The sequence below is a fragment of the Macaca nemestrina genome, chromosome 5, assembly GCF_043159975.1.
Source record: "Macaca nemestrina isolate mMacNem1 chromosome 5, mMacNem.hap1, whole genome shotgun sequence".
Classification (NCBI taxonomy): Eukaryota; Metazoa; Chordata; class Mammalia; order Primates; family Cercopithecidae; genus Macaca; species Macaca nemestrina.
In genome coordinates this window covers 5,755,936-5,773,732 of record NC_092129.1, presented here as the reverse complement: position 1 = coordinate 5,773,732, position 17,797 = coordinate 5,755,936, and the positions used below count along the sequence as shown (strand labels likewise).

The 17,797-nt window shown below is 44.5% G+C and overlaps 1 protein-coding gene and 1 long non-coding RNA gene across 4 annotated transcripts in view; one reads left to right on the top strand and one right to left on the bottom strand.

Moving 5' to 3' along the window:
• Positions 1–17,797, bottom strand: part of LOC105487544 (phosphodiesterase 10A) — a 661,304-nt gene that overhangs the window by 570,175 nt on the left and 73,332 nt on the right. The window lies entirely within an intron of this gene.
• LOC139363267 (uncharacterized) lies at positions 2,847–4,439 on the top strand. The gene is made up of 3 exons (XR_011623245.1): positions 2,847–2,966; positions 3,894–4,034; positions 4,309–4,439. It is a non-coding gene; the product is annotated as an uncharacterized lncRNA (long non-coding RNA).

Genomic DNA, 17,797 nt, shown 5'->3' with positions numbered 1-17,797 from the left:
GTGCAGTACCTGGTATAGCCTGGTGAGCGAGCACAGCCTCAAGTCACAGTGCCAAGGTGCCAGGCACCACCCTTTAGGTCTCGAAGTTCATATCGGAACTCCAAAATGAACAGGCCACTCCGGGGCATGGAGCAAGCAAGAAACCTTGAGATTGGGGATCTCTTCCTTGTCACTCCTGTGCTGTGATCCCACCATCAAAACAGCTCCTGTTGAGATCAACATGTGGTCAAATCCAATCCTCACCCCTCAGCCTTGTGCCACAGCTGTCCCTTACCTCCTGGGAATCCCACATCCTGAGGGTGTCACCTCAGGATGCTCTCATTCTCCTCCCTGGGACCCTCCCAACCTCCCCACCCCTAAACACTGGACGGCGCCCACTCCCAGACTCAGTCCTCAGGTCATTCCTGTCCATTCTTTGTCTCCATGTGACATGGCAGGTCTGGAAGGCCTCCCAGGACCTGGCTGCTGCCTCCTCCCTGCTCCATCCCAGCGCACTGCCTTCCTCACTCGGTCACATGCTGCTGTCCCTACAGCAGCCTCAGAGTCTCTGTGTTTCCAGAAGGTTCTTCCTCCAGATGTCTGCGTGCCTCATTCCCCCACTTCTTTGGGTCTCTTCTCAAAAGTCATCTGATCCAAAGGCCTTCGGGGACCCCATGGAGGCCTCCTGGGAGCTCTTGCCTTCACTTTTTGATTTTGTCTTTTTCCCACGGATCAATGTGAGTTCCATGGGGACAGGGCCTTTGTTCATTTGTGCATCTTTCCCAGCATCCAGAAGAGTGTCTGGCATAACAATGAGACCAGCAACTTTTGTGGTACCAGTGCAAACATATTGGTTAATTTGGGGGATGATCCTCACTCAGTAATTGCCAGAATCTAGGTATTTTATTGTTGAAAGATACTTCTGGTAGCAACTTAAAGAAAAACTATTGAGATCATAATACTCTTTCCCACACTTTGACTAAAGTTTACATTTAATAATGATCACAACCATCACACTAATATTCAGCCATTGTTTTCACATATTCCCTGAGTATTGACTGAGAGCCACTGGGCCAGAGAATGGGCTAGGGGCTGGGATGTACAGTGGTGAATGGAGACTGTCACTGTGCCTACCTTCCTTGGCTTCCAGGCTAGTGGGCAGAGAGATGTTTTGCAAAAATCACAAAAATACGCTTATAATTACACATTCAGGTGAGTGCTATGCAGAAGCAGCACAGGCATGCTGAAGGACTGACTGAACGTGGAAGCCTTTCTAAAGAAGTCACATTTAATCTGAACCCTAAAGGGTGGTGCCTGGGGCCTTGGCACCCATGACCCAAAGCTGTGTGCGCTCGCTGGGCTCTACCAGATGCTGCATCCTGTGGTTCATTCCTGGGCTGTCAGGAGCTCCTACCCTGGCTAAGGCAGAGCTCTGCTCTCCTGGGAGTTGCTACAGAATCAACTGCAGCCACCTTCTTGGTGTAAAAATAGCATCTCCCTCTGCTTACGGAGTTGGGTTGCTCAGCAACCTGTTTTTTCCCTTTTCTTTTTGAATCTCCCCATACACTGATTTTCATTGGCTCTTCCGAGATCCATTGGGGAGGGCTGATTGGCCAGGGCTATCTGATGGGTCCTGCTGCCAGGAGCCAAGGAGGCCAGGAGGCCAGGGGAGGCAAGCAGGACTCCCACAGGCTCGCCGGTGCCCTCGCAGCCTCAGCGACATCTAGTGGATCTTCCTGCCCCTTGCCCTGTGAGGGCAATGGGGGCTGAAAGAGAGGGGCAGGGAGATGTGCTCTCTGTTTTGGAGACATGTGGAGGTCTGTCCAGTCAGACCACTCAAAAATAAAGACATCTGGGTGGGGTGTGGTGACTCATGCCTGTAATCCCAGCACTTTGGGAGGCCGAGGCGGGCAGATCACTTGAGGTCAGGAGTTCAAGACCATCCTAACCAACATGGAGAAACCCTGTCTCTACTAAAAATACAAAAATTAACTGGGCATGGTGTCAGGTGCCAGCAATCCCAGCTACTGCAGAGGCTGAGGCAAGAGAATGACTTGAACCCAGGAGGCAGAGGTTGCAGTAAGCTGAGATCACGCCACTGCACTCCAGCCTCGGTGACAGAGCAAGACTGTCTCAAAGAAAACTAAAACTAAAAATAAAAAAATAAAGGCATCTGACCAGTGGGCACACATCTCTCTCTCTCTTTTGCCTCTCTCTGTCTCTCTCTCTGTCTCTCTGTCTCCAAACCCCATGTGTACATACATCTAGTTGTAAAGAAGGAGAGACTGTAGTATTTCTTCCAACCCAGTGAACACCTTTCTTCCAAACCCAGTGAGTATTGGTTATAATTGGTTGGTAACAGAAAAAGGATTACAGGACAAATCAGAGACAAAGTTTACTTCTCCCTTCTCAGGCTCCAGCTCAAGGCCAAATTCAATAATCAGTCTATAAAGGAGAACTGCAGGCTTCACATCTATCCAACTCACTGTCATAGTTACTGGATGTCACTGTGATCATTACACAGCAAAATATATGATGTTCCCTGAACTAACCAGACTAATGATAACAGGCCCCTAACTGAAGCAAGGGGCAAGTTTGTGTTTAAAACCAGACCCAGGCACTCTCTTAATGAGCGAAAGGCCCAGTTGTAGGTCACGGTCATGTGCACAGCCAATAATAGGAGAGGGAGAGCCCAGGGTGCGTGGGACGAAGCACTGTAGACAGCAGCACATTCCAGCTCAGCCTCCAAGTGGACTCCTCCACTGATTTCTCCACCAACAGGCTCTGATGATTCCGCAGCGAAGCATATTCACCCACTTGGAAGCCCCTCATCTATCAGGACCCGGCCTTGTTTCTGTGGCGTCTCCAGCTCCTGTCTCGACGCCTGGCAGGAACTCAGTGCTCCCCCAAGGCTAGCTAAATGAATGAACCTCCACGCCACGTGGCAAAAAGGGGCACCTCTCCTGTTACGCCCAGCTCCACACCAGGTATGTCTTCAATTCACTTTCTAGAGTAATTCACCTAAAGTATTAAAAATGAGCATTCTCTCCTCTGTTTTAAAACAGCCGGTGGCTCCTATGGCACAGAGAACAAAGCCCAGGTCCTCATGAGGGCTCCGGGTCTCATGTGGGCTGCCTCCACCTCCCCTGCCTCTCATGTGGCTCCTCAGCCCTTGTTACAAAATGCCCCGCATGGCCAGGCACGGTGGCTCATGCCTGTAATCCCAGCACTTCGGGAGGCCGAGGCGGGCACATCTCCTGAGGTCGGGAGTTCGAGACCAGCCTGACCAACATGGAGAAATTCTGTCTCTACTAAAAATACAAAATTAGCCAGGTGTGGTGGTGCATGCCTGTAATCCCAGCTACTCAGGAGGCTGAAGCAGGAGACTCCCTTGAACTTGGGAGGCGGAGGTTGTGGTGAGCTGAGGTTGTACCATTGCACTCGAGCCTGGGCAACAAGAGTGAAACTCCGTTTCAAAAAAAAAAAAGAATTGTTTTTCTCATTTTCTTTGTTCTCATTTATTTGTCCCCAGTCCTGTCACTTAAAATTATCCACCAGACATTAGCTTATATGATATGCATGGTTGAGGTCAGAGTATCCAGAGATATTGATTCATTCCATTGTCCAAGTTGCTTTTCAAATAGTCCCAGTCCATTATTAACTATTGATAACCTTTGTTCTTACCTTATTTGTGTGAGCTGTAGGAAATCATGGTCAATAATTATTTCCAAATTGAATAAAAACAAAGACACATTTTGTATATGTATATACAATCTATAAATAGAACTGCATGGATCACATATGCAGATTACATTTCTGTCTGACAAGCTCATGGTCTTCTCAGAATCAGAACAGCCCACCCCATATCAACCAACCACACCTCCACTCCTCTGACCACAACCCTTGTTTCTCAGAGATCTGCAAACAGATGCCACAACTCGAACCTGTGCTTCCTCGGCTGGATTTATGTGATGCGAAAATGAGCAAGAGGCAAGCCGGCTGCCGACCAGTGATCATTCTCCTTTGATTGGTGTTTCTGGATTCAAGGTCAAATGGTAAGTTGACTGTTTTTTATCCCAACTGGTGGGTTGCTTTTGGCATCACATGCATAGGTGGTGCACCCTGAATTACTTCTCCTCTCTTTGCTCTTGCTTGATATGGTGTGAACTCCCAATACTCCCTCACAGAACTGGCTCTCTTCGGCATTCCTTATTTCAAAGAATGGTTATCTGTGACAGGGCTGGAATTTGTGAGCCCATCTAGAGAAGGAAGTTCTAGGAAGTGGCTACCCACTGGCGATGATATTTCCTTGCCTCCTTCCCATTTCAGGTGTGGCCCACAGGCTATTCTTGCCAGTGAAATGTCAGTGGAGGTATCAGCATTGTTTCTGGGCGAAGACTGAAGGGCAGATGTGTCTTCTCCACACTCATCATCCTTCCACAGTCTGGACACAGACAACAGAGAGTCCCTGGAGAAGGCAAGGCTGCAGAAGAAAGGGTCCTGGGTACATGAGGGAAAGCTGCCCAGACCAGGAACACACATTTTATACTGTTATGTGAACCAGAAATAACTTCTGTTGTGTTTGAGCCATTTATATGTGGTCTATTTGTTACAGCAGCCAGCATTACTGTTACTAACACTACAAATTGAGCAAGATAGAAACACAGAAGTCACTCCTGACACTTTTTTCCTCATCTCCTACATTTAACTCTTTGTCAAGTCCTGTTGCTTTACTTCCGAAGTAAAATTGAGGTATGATAAAGGAGAGTAATAGGATGTTGGTAAGTTAGGTGAGGTTCAGTTTTTACAGAATTTTGTAAGGAGTTCGAAATTTTATTCTTCTGCTTTGCGAGTTCATTGGAGAATATTAATTAATTGTGTTTTATATGGTTTCAGTTTGTATAAAACTTTTTCTGCCTGCTCTGACTACACTGTGGAACATGGAGGAAGGCTAATTTGGTTAGAAGTTGAACTAGTTTAGTACTAGTGAAGATGGAGGAAAGTACATGAATTTAGCATTCGTTTTGGAAGTAAACTAGGAGACAGAAAAGGCAATTGGAGGAAGGCAAATTAGATTTCTCCTTTGGACATGTTGAGTTTGAGGTTTCAATAAGACATCCATGTGCATAGGTCCAGGAAACTGTTGTATAACAGGCTGCTACTCACTGGAAGTTGGAAGGATAAAAGGTGGAGGTAACATTTTGGGAATTATTTTCATAAAGATGGTGATTAAAGCCATTACTTTGGATGAGATCACCTAGGGAGAAAGTGTAGCGTAGATACTAAAAAAAGGCTGAGCACTCCAACATTTATCAACAGAGAAGATGGAGAACAGTCAGGAGGAAACAGGAGGATGAGGTGTCCTAGGAACCAAGGGAAGAGGATGCTTTAAGCTGGAAGCAGTCATCTGTGGAAAAAGAAGAGGGCGTCAAGAAGAGGGCAGAGAAATGGCCACTGGATTTAGCAAGAAGGAGGCCACTGGGGACCATAAGAAGGATGGTTTCATTGGAGTGGAGAGATGGAAGCCTGGTTGCAGTGGGCCAAGAAGAGAATCTCAGCTGAGGAAGTGGGAATGGAAACATTGGTTTCAAGGGGAGCAGAGGAGTACAGCAGTAACTGGAGATAATCATAGGACTTAGGAGGGTTGTTACACCAAAGATGAAAGGTATGAGAGAAGTTTTAATGCTGAAGGGAATGGCCAAGCATAAAGGAAACAATTGGTGGTATAGTAAAGAGGAAGGTAATTTCAAGACAAAGTCTTTGAGAAGAGAGAGGGAATGGAATCTGAAGCAGCAGTGGAGGGGCTGGTCTGTGTTGGAGTGAGGCCATTACATATGCCTTAGGGGAAGGGAGATGTGGAGACCTCCATGGATCTGGATGGGCCTCCACAGGGAAACAGACAGGGAAGTCTCTATGATTGATCCTATTTTTGCAATAAACAATGAAGAGAGGTCATTGGCCAAGAGTAAAAAGAAACTTAAGAATCAACCCATACAGGAAATTAATACCTAATATCTTAGACTATAAATATAATCACTAACTTTAATTTTTCAAAATAAAGCCTCACTCAATAATTTTTCTCTCTTTATGGTACAATTTTTTTCCCCTAATTTGGGTCACATCCTTCTAAGGAGACTTTTCTAGGCAGCAAGCTTTTTTGGAGGGCAAGGATCTCCTATACTTTAGATTATTAAACAAACAAATGTAAACATAAGAAAAGAAGTGTTCTTTTTATATTTTACATTTCTCTAAGTTAGAATGTCTTAATTCCCATTAATTTCCCTTAGTGTTTTTGTTTTCACTTAGTACTGCATTTGGGCATAACCATGGAATCTTACTCAGAAAGATTCAAATCCAGTATAAGTCACATTCAACTCTCCTTTTTTTAAGCAGCATAATATTGATCACATTCTAAGACTTTCATTCAACAATGTCTACCAAAGTAATTTGTCTACTAATTAATAGATTTGAGTTTTCTTTGTTATTTTAGCTTTTGTGTCATATTTGCCGAAATTCTTTTATCATTTTTAGATATTTCACGTCTTTCATTATTTAGTCATTATGAGCTTTTGTTTAATAGAATATGTTATTCACCGTGTACAAGGCAAACATCACCACTCTCCAGTCTCCAAACAACCGTAGATGTAGATGTTTGTAAAGAATTGTTATGCAGAGCCAAAGCCATTCCACTACATAAAGTGATTTCTTTAACTTTACAAAAATAATGATATTTTCATACCAAAACCTTACTAATTTCAACCAGTTCAGGAAATTCACTTCAAATATTGGAGAGATGAAATTTTATATCATAAATAAATGAAATTTTATTATATTTATGTCTACAAAGTCTATGTACAGGCTGTTTCAATTAGTAGACATGATTAAATTGTTATTCCTAGTCTACGTTTACATACATACAATTAAAAGCAACTCAACCCTTAAAAATCTTGATCTTTTATAGGTATTAATCTTTATTTAATAATCATTAAGAATCTTGTCCATATCTATTAACTTCACTAACAAACACTTTTTATTAACTGTAAATAGCATGGTTATACTTGTAAGGAATCTAAAACACATATATATATACATATATGCATTTAAATATTAAAAATACATATGTTTATATATTTTAAATAGCCATTTACATGGTAATTTTAAAAATTCTTTTCTTTTTCTGTAATTATCTGCAGTAAGCATCTAATACTTTTTTTTTCTTTTGTTTTCTTTTTTTTGAGATGGAGTCTTGCTCTGTTGCCCAGGCTGGAATGCAGTGGCGTGATCTCGGCTCACTGCAAGCTCCCCCTTCCGGGTTCACACCATTCTCCTGCTTCCACCTCTGGAGTAGCTGGGACTACAGGCGCCCGCCACCATGCCTGGCTCATTTTTTGTATTTTTAGTAGAGATGGGTTTTCACCGTGTTAGCCAGGATGGTCTCGATCTCCTGACCTCGTGATCCACCCGCCTCGGCCTCCCAAAGTGCTGGGATTACAGGCGTGAGCCACTGCACCTGACCAATACTTATTTAACTGAAAACAAAAAACAAAACAACAACAACAACAAAAAAAAAAGCCTCAAAGAATGAGAGTGATTATTAAACACTTGCAAGTGGTAAAGGTTCATAGAATCCAAATATTAACAATGTTGGCCTGGAGCAAGACTGCATGCAACCAGCGAAAGCACATGGAGTTCTCCAAATGTCAGGTTTAAAAACAAAGCAGTAATAACCTTACTAGACACAAATCTAGTCATAAAAGTAATAGTATATGTTCTTATAATTCGGAAAAGATGTGTTATTTTATAAAACAATTTTTTCCTCTTTCCTTATTCTTTTTTACCTTCCCTTTTTCTCCTTCCCTCCCTTCTTTCCTCCTTCCTTCTTTCCTTTCTTTTTTCCTTCTTCCCTCCCTCCCTCCCACCTTCCTCTCTCCTTCCTTCCTTCCTTCTTCCCTTCCCTCCTTCCTTCCTTCCTTCTTTCCTTCCTCCCTTCCCTCCCTCCTTCCCTCCCCCCTTCCCTCCCTCCTTCCCTCCTTCCTTCCTTCCTTCTTTCCTTCCTCCCTCCCCTACTTCCTTCCCTCCTTCCTTCCTTCTTTCCTTCCTTCCTTCTTTCCTTCCTCCCTCCTCTACCTCCTTCCCTCCTTCCTTCCTCATTCCCTTCCTTCCTTCCTCATTCCCTTCCTTCCTTCTTTCCTTTTTTCCTTCCTTCCCCCCTCCTTCCCTCCTTCCCTCTTTCCTTCCTTCCTCCCTCCCTCCTTCATTCCTCACTCCCTACTTCCTCCCCTCCTCCCCTCCTTCCCTCCTCCCCTCTTTCCCTCCTCCCCTCTTTCCCTCCTCCCCTCCTCCCTCCTCCCCTCCTCCCTTCCTTCCTTCCTTCCTTCCTTCCTTCCTTCCTTCCTTCCTTCCTTCCCTACATGAGACTGGTGGCAAAGCCAGTCATCTTGGAACAGTGAACTCCTGGAGAGGAGCTTAAGGTCATGTAAGACCCTTCTGTGTCACAAAGTGCTTTGATCAGTACTGCTCCAAGGATGCAGTGGAAAGGAGGAAGCTCTCCATTTAGCTTTACCAGCATAAAAACATTTCACACTTTTCCCAGCCTCCTATGAACTCATGTCCTGAGATCCCTTCTCCCTTTTCTACCACTTGCCTTCTGCAGGGACCTGTCCTAGGACCCATGGTACCAAAGCCACTTGAATGACAGGGGTTATGCACTTGGCCTTTAAGTTCATGTTGAGCAATGGTTTTCAAACTCCAGGTCTCAAACCGATAGTCAGTCACGAAATTAACTTGGTGGGACCCAAGCTGGACTTTTTATAATGAAATAATAGATAATGGCTTCAAAAAGTCAGATTAGGACAAAGCAAGCTGAAAGAATGGAAATAATGGGAAGATGAGGTGGAAGGAACATCTGGGAAGGGGTCCTCTGGCAGGTGCCAGAGGATGCACACATGGGGAGGAAAAGGAACCCACGGAACAGAGGAAGCCTGGAATAGGAGAGGCGCCTAGGAAAGAGAACACTTACACTGCCTAAAGGTCAGATCCTTTCCCTTAGGATCAGGAGTTCTAAGAGGCACTGAAGGAGCCCAGTCCCCGGGTTGCAAAAAGTAAAGAGACTATTGCCAAGAGAGGTGAAGTAACGTGACCAAAGTCACATGGTAGATCGGAGTCCAGGTAAATAAATTAATAGCCAAGACGTCCTTCGCTCCTGGGTTGCAGAAGGAAGGAATGCAGGTGCTTACAGCCCTGTCCTTGCTGGACAGGTCTTGAGAGGTAGGGCTCTGTCTGGGAACGTTAACCCTCTCTTTATGGGCCAGGCAATCACAGAGCAGGGTCTTGTGTTAGGAGGACCCCTCTGCATACTTTCAACTAGGTTTTGAACTCATCAGGACAAGAAGCCTTCTTGGTTTTTACATAGCAGGAGACTACTCATGGTGATGGGGCCAAAACCCTGGAGGTGCAAGGCTCCATCGCCCAGAGTCCCAGTGCAGTGCAGGCCTGCGGCCGTGGTTGCAAGATTCACTGGTCCTGCGTGGGAGATTCAGGATCTGGGCCATCACTACATCTCTTTCCCCAGAGGTGGGTAACGCTGTTCCCAGCGTGGAAGGCCAGGGGCATAAGTATGTGCTAGAGGCTGAGGTGAGGGGCGGGTGAGAGCCTCCCTCCGTGAGAACAGCAGCACTTCCTGGGAGCCTCACATTGCTGGAACTCAATTCAGGTGCAAGTCACTTCAGAGACACTCTCAGTGCATTGCACAGTGGGAGCCGCACTCACTCGCTGCAGACTGCAAAGAGGAGCTCTGAGGTTTGGGCTGAGAGTCACTGGTCGCCCTGAAGTTCGTGGCCTCATCTTCCTTCCCCCTCATCATCCTGCTCCTTACCCAGGTGTCAGGGGTTCATGTGCTGCCCAGACCTGAGTGCCATCACAGTTCGTGGAATCCAGCAAGTAAGAGGAACAAAGCACCCTGCAGGAGGAGCAGATGCTGCAGACCAGTGATGGGCCTCCCTGCAGAGGTGGGAGAAGGACCGTGGAACAGCCCAGAGCAGCACGGATGAGGGTTGAGGCCGTGCCCAGAGCAGCAGGGGTGAGGGCTGAGGCCATGCCTGGACATCTCTGGCTCTGCAAAATAGTTTGTTCAGAGGCAGAGAGAAAACTGTAGTCAGATCTGTAGAGAACAGGCTTCAGTCATTGCTACTTAAACCAACAAAGGAACTAACAAAAAACTACACCTCGAGTCTTAGGACAACATTGGAAACTGAGAGAAGAAGAGGGTGAACTTTAAACAGGTGTCGTTCTGGAGTCAAGTCAGGAACTGAGGAATATGTTTCCCAAAACCGGGAGGAACCTCTTATTTCAGCAAATGCTTGGGAGAGGAGGAGCAAGAACACTTTGAAAAGTAAGGCTGTTTTGCAGCCCCAGAATAATCTTCACAAAAATTATTACGAGGAAGCAAGGTGGATGGAAATGATGCCACAGGAAGTAGTTGGGCTCTTTCCCTGTTCACAGAGAGCCAGGGAGGGCTGCCATGCAGGACTTCACCCACCTGGGAAGGCTGGGTCTTGTGTTTTGTTTTGTTTCTTCTTAGAGAATGAGAAAGCGCCTCCCAAAGGAGACAGTCCATAAACAACACCCACAAAGGCAGCCTAAAATGTCTTGGGCTACCACTGGGTTGGAGAAACATGGAAAAAAGAGAAAGGGGATTTAAGGAATTGCAGAGTGCTCGATTTTGCTTGGGAGTTGCCTTTTCTCAATGTGGGTTCCAGTCACAGCAGCAGAGGCCACCAAAAAGAATCCACATCCAACCCAGCACCGGGGCCGGGAACCTTGAACGCACAGGCTGCGTGCGATAACACCAAGGCAAGCCTAGTGAAGGCTGGAGGTGTCCCCCCGCCAATTCCGTGTTGTCTTGTCAGAGGAGGGGGCGCTTCAGATGCTGCTTTTCCAGAGGGAAGGCCGCCTGCCAAGACAGACCTCTTCCCAGAACATGGCGACTCCAGCGTCCCAGTCTGTGAATGGGATGCGTCTTTTCACTGAGTAGTAAATCTCCAGGGTGGAGTCTCGTCAAGCGGTGTGTTTTCCATGGCGCCCTAGAACAGCTGACACCGGAAGGCTGCTCTGTGGTGAATCTCCTCGGATTTCCCGTCCGCCATCTTCCTCCACCCACCACACGCTGTGCACTGCAGGACACATCATTCGTGGGCTGCCTCCTAGAAACCGGGCTTTTGCTTAGAAAGCAGTTGTTTGCATTGCGGGTTGATCCCATGGACACATTTTGGGTTTGGGGTTGTGTGTCCAAAATGGCAATGAAGGTCTGGAGAAAGTTGCTTCTCTATAGAAAGCTGTGTCTTGGTAATTCATTGAAATGTTGGAAAAAAAAAAAAAAAATGGAGCACAAAAGTCAAACTTGGTTTAATCCAATTTGAGAGGAATTGAAGGTGCCACATCAGTCCAGGGAAAAGGAACTGCGCTGTGGACTTTGAAGAGCCTGACTTTATACACTCCCAAGGCCCCTGGCTGGGGCTGTGCCACACACAGGAGGGAAAGAGAGAGGCCGCCAAGTTACCTTGGGTTTTGAGTACTCTGTGGGAGTACTTCTGTGGGAAGGTCTTGAGCTGGCAATGGGAAGGACTTAGACAAGAAATTGTACAAAGTTACAGCACAATTTTATATTGCTCGCCTTGTTAGTGGCTGTCCATTGGACTTGTACACCGTAGCTTAGGGGAAATAGGAGATACAATAGAAAATGACTTCCTGGTTTTGGTATATTATGGCTGCAGGATAACAATTGAAGCAATGGCCTGATATGTCACAGAGGTTGCTGAGAGTGACATTAAGGCATTTATAGCAGGGTTTGAGGGATGTAACTGGCCGCCCCATTGGTTCCAGGTGGAAGCATCAGAAAGCAGATTGCTCCTCCCCGGGTGGTGCCAGGCCAGCACGCAGCTTCTCACCTGCTCCTCTGGCCTTGCACAAGGGCTTCCCAAGGGTGGGGACAGTCCCTATTCTGGCTTCTCACTTAGCTCAGAGCCAAATGCCTTAGACAAGCCTTTCATGGCCTATGGGTGCTCATCTCCCAAGCCCACCTTGACAAATCTCCCTTCACTGGCTTCTCTCCTACCACCCCAACTCATTGCTGTTCCACCAAATGCAAACTTCTTCTCCAAAGGACTCCTTTGCCCTTCCTTCCTTCCTTCCTTCCTTCCTTCCTTCCTTCCTTCCTTCCTTCCTTCCTTCCTTCCTTCCTTCTGTCTACAATGCCCTCTTCTTAAGTGTCTATAAGGCTTGTTCCCACATCAAACACCTGCCCCCATCACTTTCAACGTATTTTTTGAAACGGATGCATCTTGTTTATTTTCTCTTTTCTCCTCTAGAATGCGAGGCTCAGGGCTTTTACTCTAGTTTGTTCTTTGTTGTATCCCCAATGCCTAGAATAGTGCCTGGCATAAACTAGATGCTCAATAAACACATGTGGCATGAATGGTGCAATGTGATGACATAGAGCAATCATATCTGGGGGTGGAGACATAGAGATGGGGCCGACCAGTGTTAAGCAGGACTCAAGAGAGCGCTGAGGCTTTAATGAATAGGACGCTGGTGACAAGGTAGACAAGATGGCCAGAAAACTCAGGCAGTCAGAAAACAGTGCCTGGGTCTGTTTACATTCCAACTCCCTCCCTGACGAACAGATGGGAATGTTGTGATGGCTCATCAGATAGTCAAACGGCATCTAAATAAATTGCTGACAAATCTGCTAAGTACAGTGCTTTCTGTTTGGAAGATTCACAAGGCAACTCGTATATATAGTGTCGTGCCAGTTTAAAAACAATACTGCCAGAATAAAAACTATATTTGAAAGTTTCTTTTAATAACATCTTGGGGGTGTTAAAAGCAAGAGATTTTTTTAAAGTCTAATTTAGTTCTACAAAGGGGATAAAGCTTTAGCTTCTAGTAAAATGAATGTACTTCCTCAATTTCTTCATTGCCACCCCACCCTCAATATACTATAAAATCCTATAACTAAACTGGAGTTAAAAATGCAAACAAAATTTCCAAAGTATGTGATAAAATCTAATGTGTATTTAGAGTGTTGTACTTTGCAAAGCCAATGAGAAAGAATGTTGACTTTGGAATCAGGCCCACCTGGGTTTGAATCGCAGCTCAGCTTCATCACTGCTATTCGAAGCCATTGTTTCAGCATCTGAACAATGAGGATTCTGATATGCACCGTCAGAGATACGAGGGGACTGGTAAGCACTGGGACTGGTGTAGTGCATATTTAATAGAGTGCCCAGCACACGGCCCATGCTCCCAAGTGGCAGCTAACAATCTATAATTTTACAGGTACAAATTTAAAAAAACGCCCCCCCACCCCCCCACACACAAACAGCCTGACTAATCCTGATGCTACGAGAGAATTTCTAGGAATCACAATGCTGTTTTTAGTTTGGTGCAAAAGTAATTGCGGTTTTTGCCATTACTTTTGTACCAACCTAATAATACAACTCAAAAATTATCATAACTTTAAAAAGCCAAAACATCAACATGAGTAATCGACAAACTCTTCTCCAAAATAATGCTTTTTATTAATACTAGTAATAGAGAACACGAAAAACGATATATTGCATTGTTCTGTGAAGAGTTACCCAAAGGGCAGCATTCTTAAAATGGCAAGCAAAGACATTACAAAACTCCAAAGGAGTTTCTCAGAATTACAAAATCAGAAAACAAATTTTAAATAAAGAACTTCAGAGCCATAGAATTCCCCCAGATTATGTACTTATGTCATTCTATCGATGAAGAAATTGAAACTCAACTTCCATCTGGTCATACAGACAGGTCTTGAAAGGTGACTCCTCACTGCTAATCCCGTAACTCCCATCCACACTGTCGCTGGGGCAGCCACTGAAACGGAGAAGGATAAGCCACCGAAAAGGGCAGCACACCCTTCAACACGGGGCTTTGCCCCACTTCCATTCCCTGACATCAGCATTTCTGCATTTCAGTCATTCAGTGGGTATGGATGGCCCACCAGGTTCCAAGAACTGCCCCCAGGCATCTCTGTGTCCAAGACCCTTAGCTGGCCTTCCAGGCCTACCTCCAAGAGGGACTGAAGCACCTGAAGACATGTACCAGAGGGGCACAGAGCCAACACCCAAAAGACCTGGGAGAGGGTGCTCATTTCTGTGGTGCTTTCAGGAGGAAGCTTTTGAGGGCCAGGAAGTGCGCATTTTCCTCTAGGAGACGACTGCCCTTCACCTTCTGTCCACTACCAGATCTTCAGGTGGATATGAAGAATCTATAGAGAGGGAAGTTTGAATGTCTATCTATCTATCTGTCTATCTATCTATCTATCTATCTATCTATCTATCTATCTATCATCATCTGTCTCTAATCTATCATCTATCTATCTACCTCTCTCTCTCTCTATCATCTATCTATCCACCTATCATCTATCTACACACACACACACACACACGCAAATATATTTACATATATATATATACACACACACACACAGGCATTCAGTTGACCTCACTGATTATGGTTCACATTTGTGAAGGCATCTACTCACAAAACGTATCAGTAACTCCCACATTAACACCTGCAGTGTTGTGCTTGTTTCTGAGTGTATGCAGAGAGGGAAAGAGTCCAAGTCTCAATGGGAGCGTTCCCAGCTGAGGGTGGACAAGGCAATGCTCCACCTTCTTGTTTCAGCCCATTCTGTAAATGTGTCCTTTCTGCAGTCTACACAGTGCTACAGTTTTTGCATTTTCCTGCCTTTCGTGGTTGATTTTTCAGCCTACAATGGCCCCAAGCACAGTGCTGAAGTGCTGTCTAGTGTTGCAAGTCGTGAGACTGCTGTGATGTGCCTTATGGAGAAAACAGATGTTAGAGGAATTGTGTTCAGGCTTGAGTGTTAGGGCTGTTGGTGGTGAGTTTGATGTTATTGAACCAACAACATAAATTAAATAACATGCCTTTAGATAGAAATACACAAAAAGTAAGGCTATGTATTACTCAGTGGATAAATGTGACCAGAGGATCACAGAAAGCGAACCCTGTATGACCAGTACAAGCAACTGTTTAGTATTGGCTAATGCAGTGTACGTGACAACTTTATAAAACAACTACCTCAAATAACAAGAATCACCTGTATAAATATGTACACATACATATATGGGTTGAACATCTCTAATTTGAAAGTTCAAAATGCTCTAAAATCTGAAACATTTTGAGTGCTGTTACAAAGCTGCAAGTAGAGAATTCCACACCTGACCTCATGTGATGGGTGTGCAAGATTATCTAAAATATTACATAAAACTACCTCAGGCTATGTGCAGGAAATATACATGAAACATAAATAAGTGTTATGTTTAGACTTGGATCCCATCCCCAAGACATTTCATTATGTATATGCAAGTACTCTAAAATTTGAAAAATTCCAAAATCCTAGACACTTCTGGTCCGAAGCATGTTGAATAAGGACACTCAATTTGTACACACACACACACACACATACACACACACACACAGAGTCATCCCTCAGTGTTCATGGGAGTTCCAGGACCTCCTACAGATACTCAGATATTCAAGTCCCTGATATAAAATGGTGTACTGTTTGCATATAGCCTACACACATCCTCCTATGTACTGTGAATCATCTCTAGATTACTTACAATATCTAACACAATGTAAATGCCATGTAAATAAATGTTACACTATATTTTAAAGTTTGTATTATTTTTATTGTTGTATTGTTATTATTATTATTATTTTAATATTCTCAGTCCGAGGTTGCTTGAACCCACGGATGCAGGACTGACGTTTACGGACTTGACTTCACACACACACATCTATGTATGTATGAACATGGAAACACACATGGGGGGACATGGCATGTGGCTTGGGTCACGGTTTCATAAAAGGGGACTCTCATGATTCAGTGGCCTGTGGGGTGAAACCAGGAGTTCTCAGGAGATGGGCAGTGATGGCTAAAAGAATTACAGCAAAGACATGTGCATAAACCAATCATCAGTGCCACAAAGTCAAGGTCACACATGTGGGAGACAAGCCATCCAGTAAATCTATGGTTCTTACAGTTTGATTGCAAAAAGATTTTATCTTTTTCTCCTAACAACTCTGACTTCATGCGGCCTGCACAAGTTCCAGGGCATAAGGATTTCTTGAATGCAGCTAAAGGGTAATGTTTTTCCAAAAAATTCAATATTCTAAATATCTTAAGTGTCACAAATTATTTGTCTCCAAATAGTTTATCTTAACAAACTTTAAATACTAATATTTTAATCAAAACAGCCACCCCTACATATACACCTCCTTTGGCTTGCAGTACGGTAAAAAGGGAACCTTTCCAACTGTCAACATTTTGAAGCTGTGTTATCATACAGCTTTGCAGTTCCCATAGCAACACGTTCCATTGCCTAGGTGATGGTGATCTTATGATGTCACCAATGAGCTAAGCTAACTTAGAAGACACACGGACATTTCCTCTTGGGCACACCCACAACTTAAAGTTGCCCTCCAAGACTTACAGGGTTAACGTACCAAAGTGTAGCTTCATTGGGAGTTACGAGCACATTTCTTAAACATAATTCCAGGGGTTCGCCTGTGATGACATAATTCCTCTTCACAAGGTTTATGGATACCCACCAAGTTGTCCCTCACATTATCCCATGGAGACTTTTCCCAGCCACAGAACAGATGCCCAAACAAAGACACAACCACTTGGGGGAAACATGAAACAGCTGTATGAAGATGTCAAGGGGAGGGAAAAATAAGAATGTCCAGGGATGTTGTCACCAACTCAGACAGAACGAGTCACTCTAGAAAAAGTGGATGAGCTACGTGAACCATCCTTGGGCAGTTCTTCCTCTCCGAAACCAAGTGATTGCCAAAATGCAGGAAGATTTGCCCGTTTCAGTTTCCTTCTGTCTATATTTCAGTGAGTTTGTCATCTCATAAATGAAGGTGTCACACATGGGCAAAGATGTGCGGAAGAGGTAGTCACAGAAGTGTGGGGTATCTTAAAGTATGTTTAAGACCAGAAACTTAAAATTGGAAAGGGGATTCTGGTCCCATATTCTCTCCCAATTACTCTTACAACTGGTCTGTTTGAATGGCAGATATGGTACAGGATGTTCCTAGAGCAAAAGTGAAATTTAGAAGATGGGATGCTATTCTGCTGGTGTCAAGACACAGAAACACTGTCCCATGCACATTTCACTTCCAAAATCATCAAATAGAATTTAGGCACTTTGTAATTAACCCAAAGGGGGCTTCCAACAAATAGCATGCATGGAGCTCTAACTTGCAAACGTGCAATTAGAGTGTGTTCAAAACCAATTTTCTTTCATGAATGGAAAATGTGTCATCAAACTGCTTGTGTACAACTAGAAGTATGATAATCTGGCTCATTGGCCCTGTCCAAATATGAGATTAGACAAGTTCAAGGCTGATGCTGGGGAACAAGGCAACTGAAGGCTGTGACAGCGTCCCCTTCCTCAAATTGTAACTATTTTTAAAACATTGAACAGAAGTAATTTGAACTTAAGACCAAAAATTAAAATAAAATATTAAAACCTGATACAGACCACATACTCCACACAAATGCTACAATGAACAGTTACAGATCACGGAGGGCCACAGTGTGTGTGGAGGAGGTGGCTGTTACACTTGCTGTCACATGCCACAATGCAGTCCATGGTCTCTCTGCACCAGAGAAGCAGTAACACAACCAGACAGGGGAAGGGGTAGGTTCCTCCTCTCCTGGGAGTGGAGCTGGGTCTCTCCATTACTGTCTTCCTTG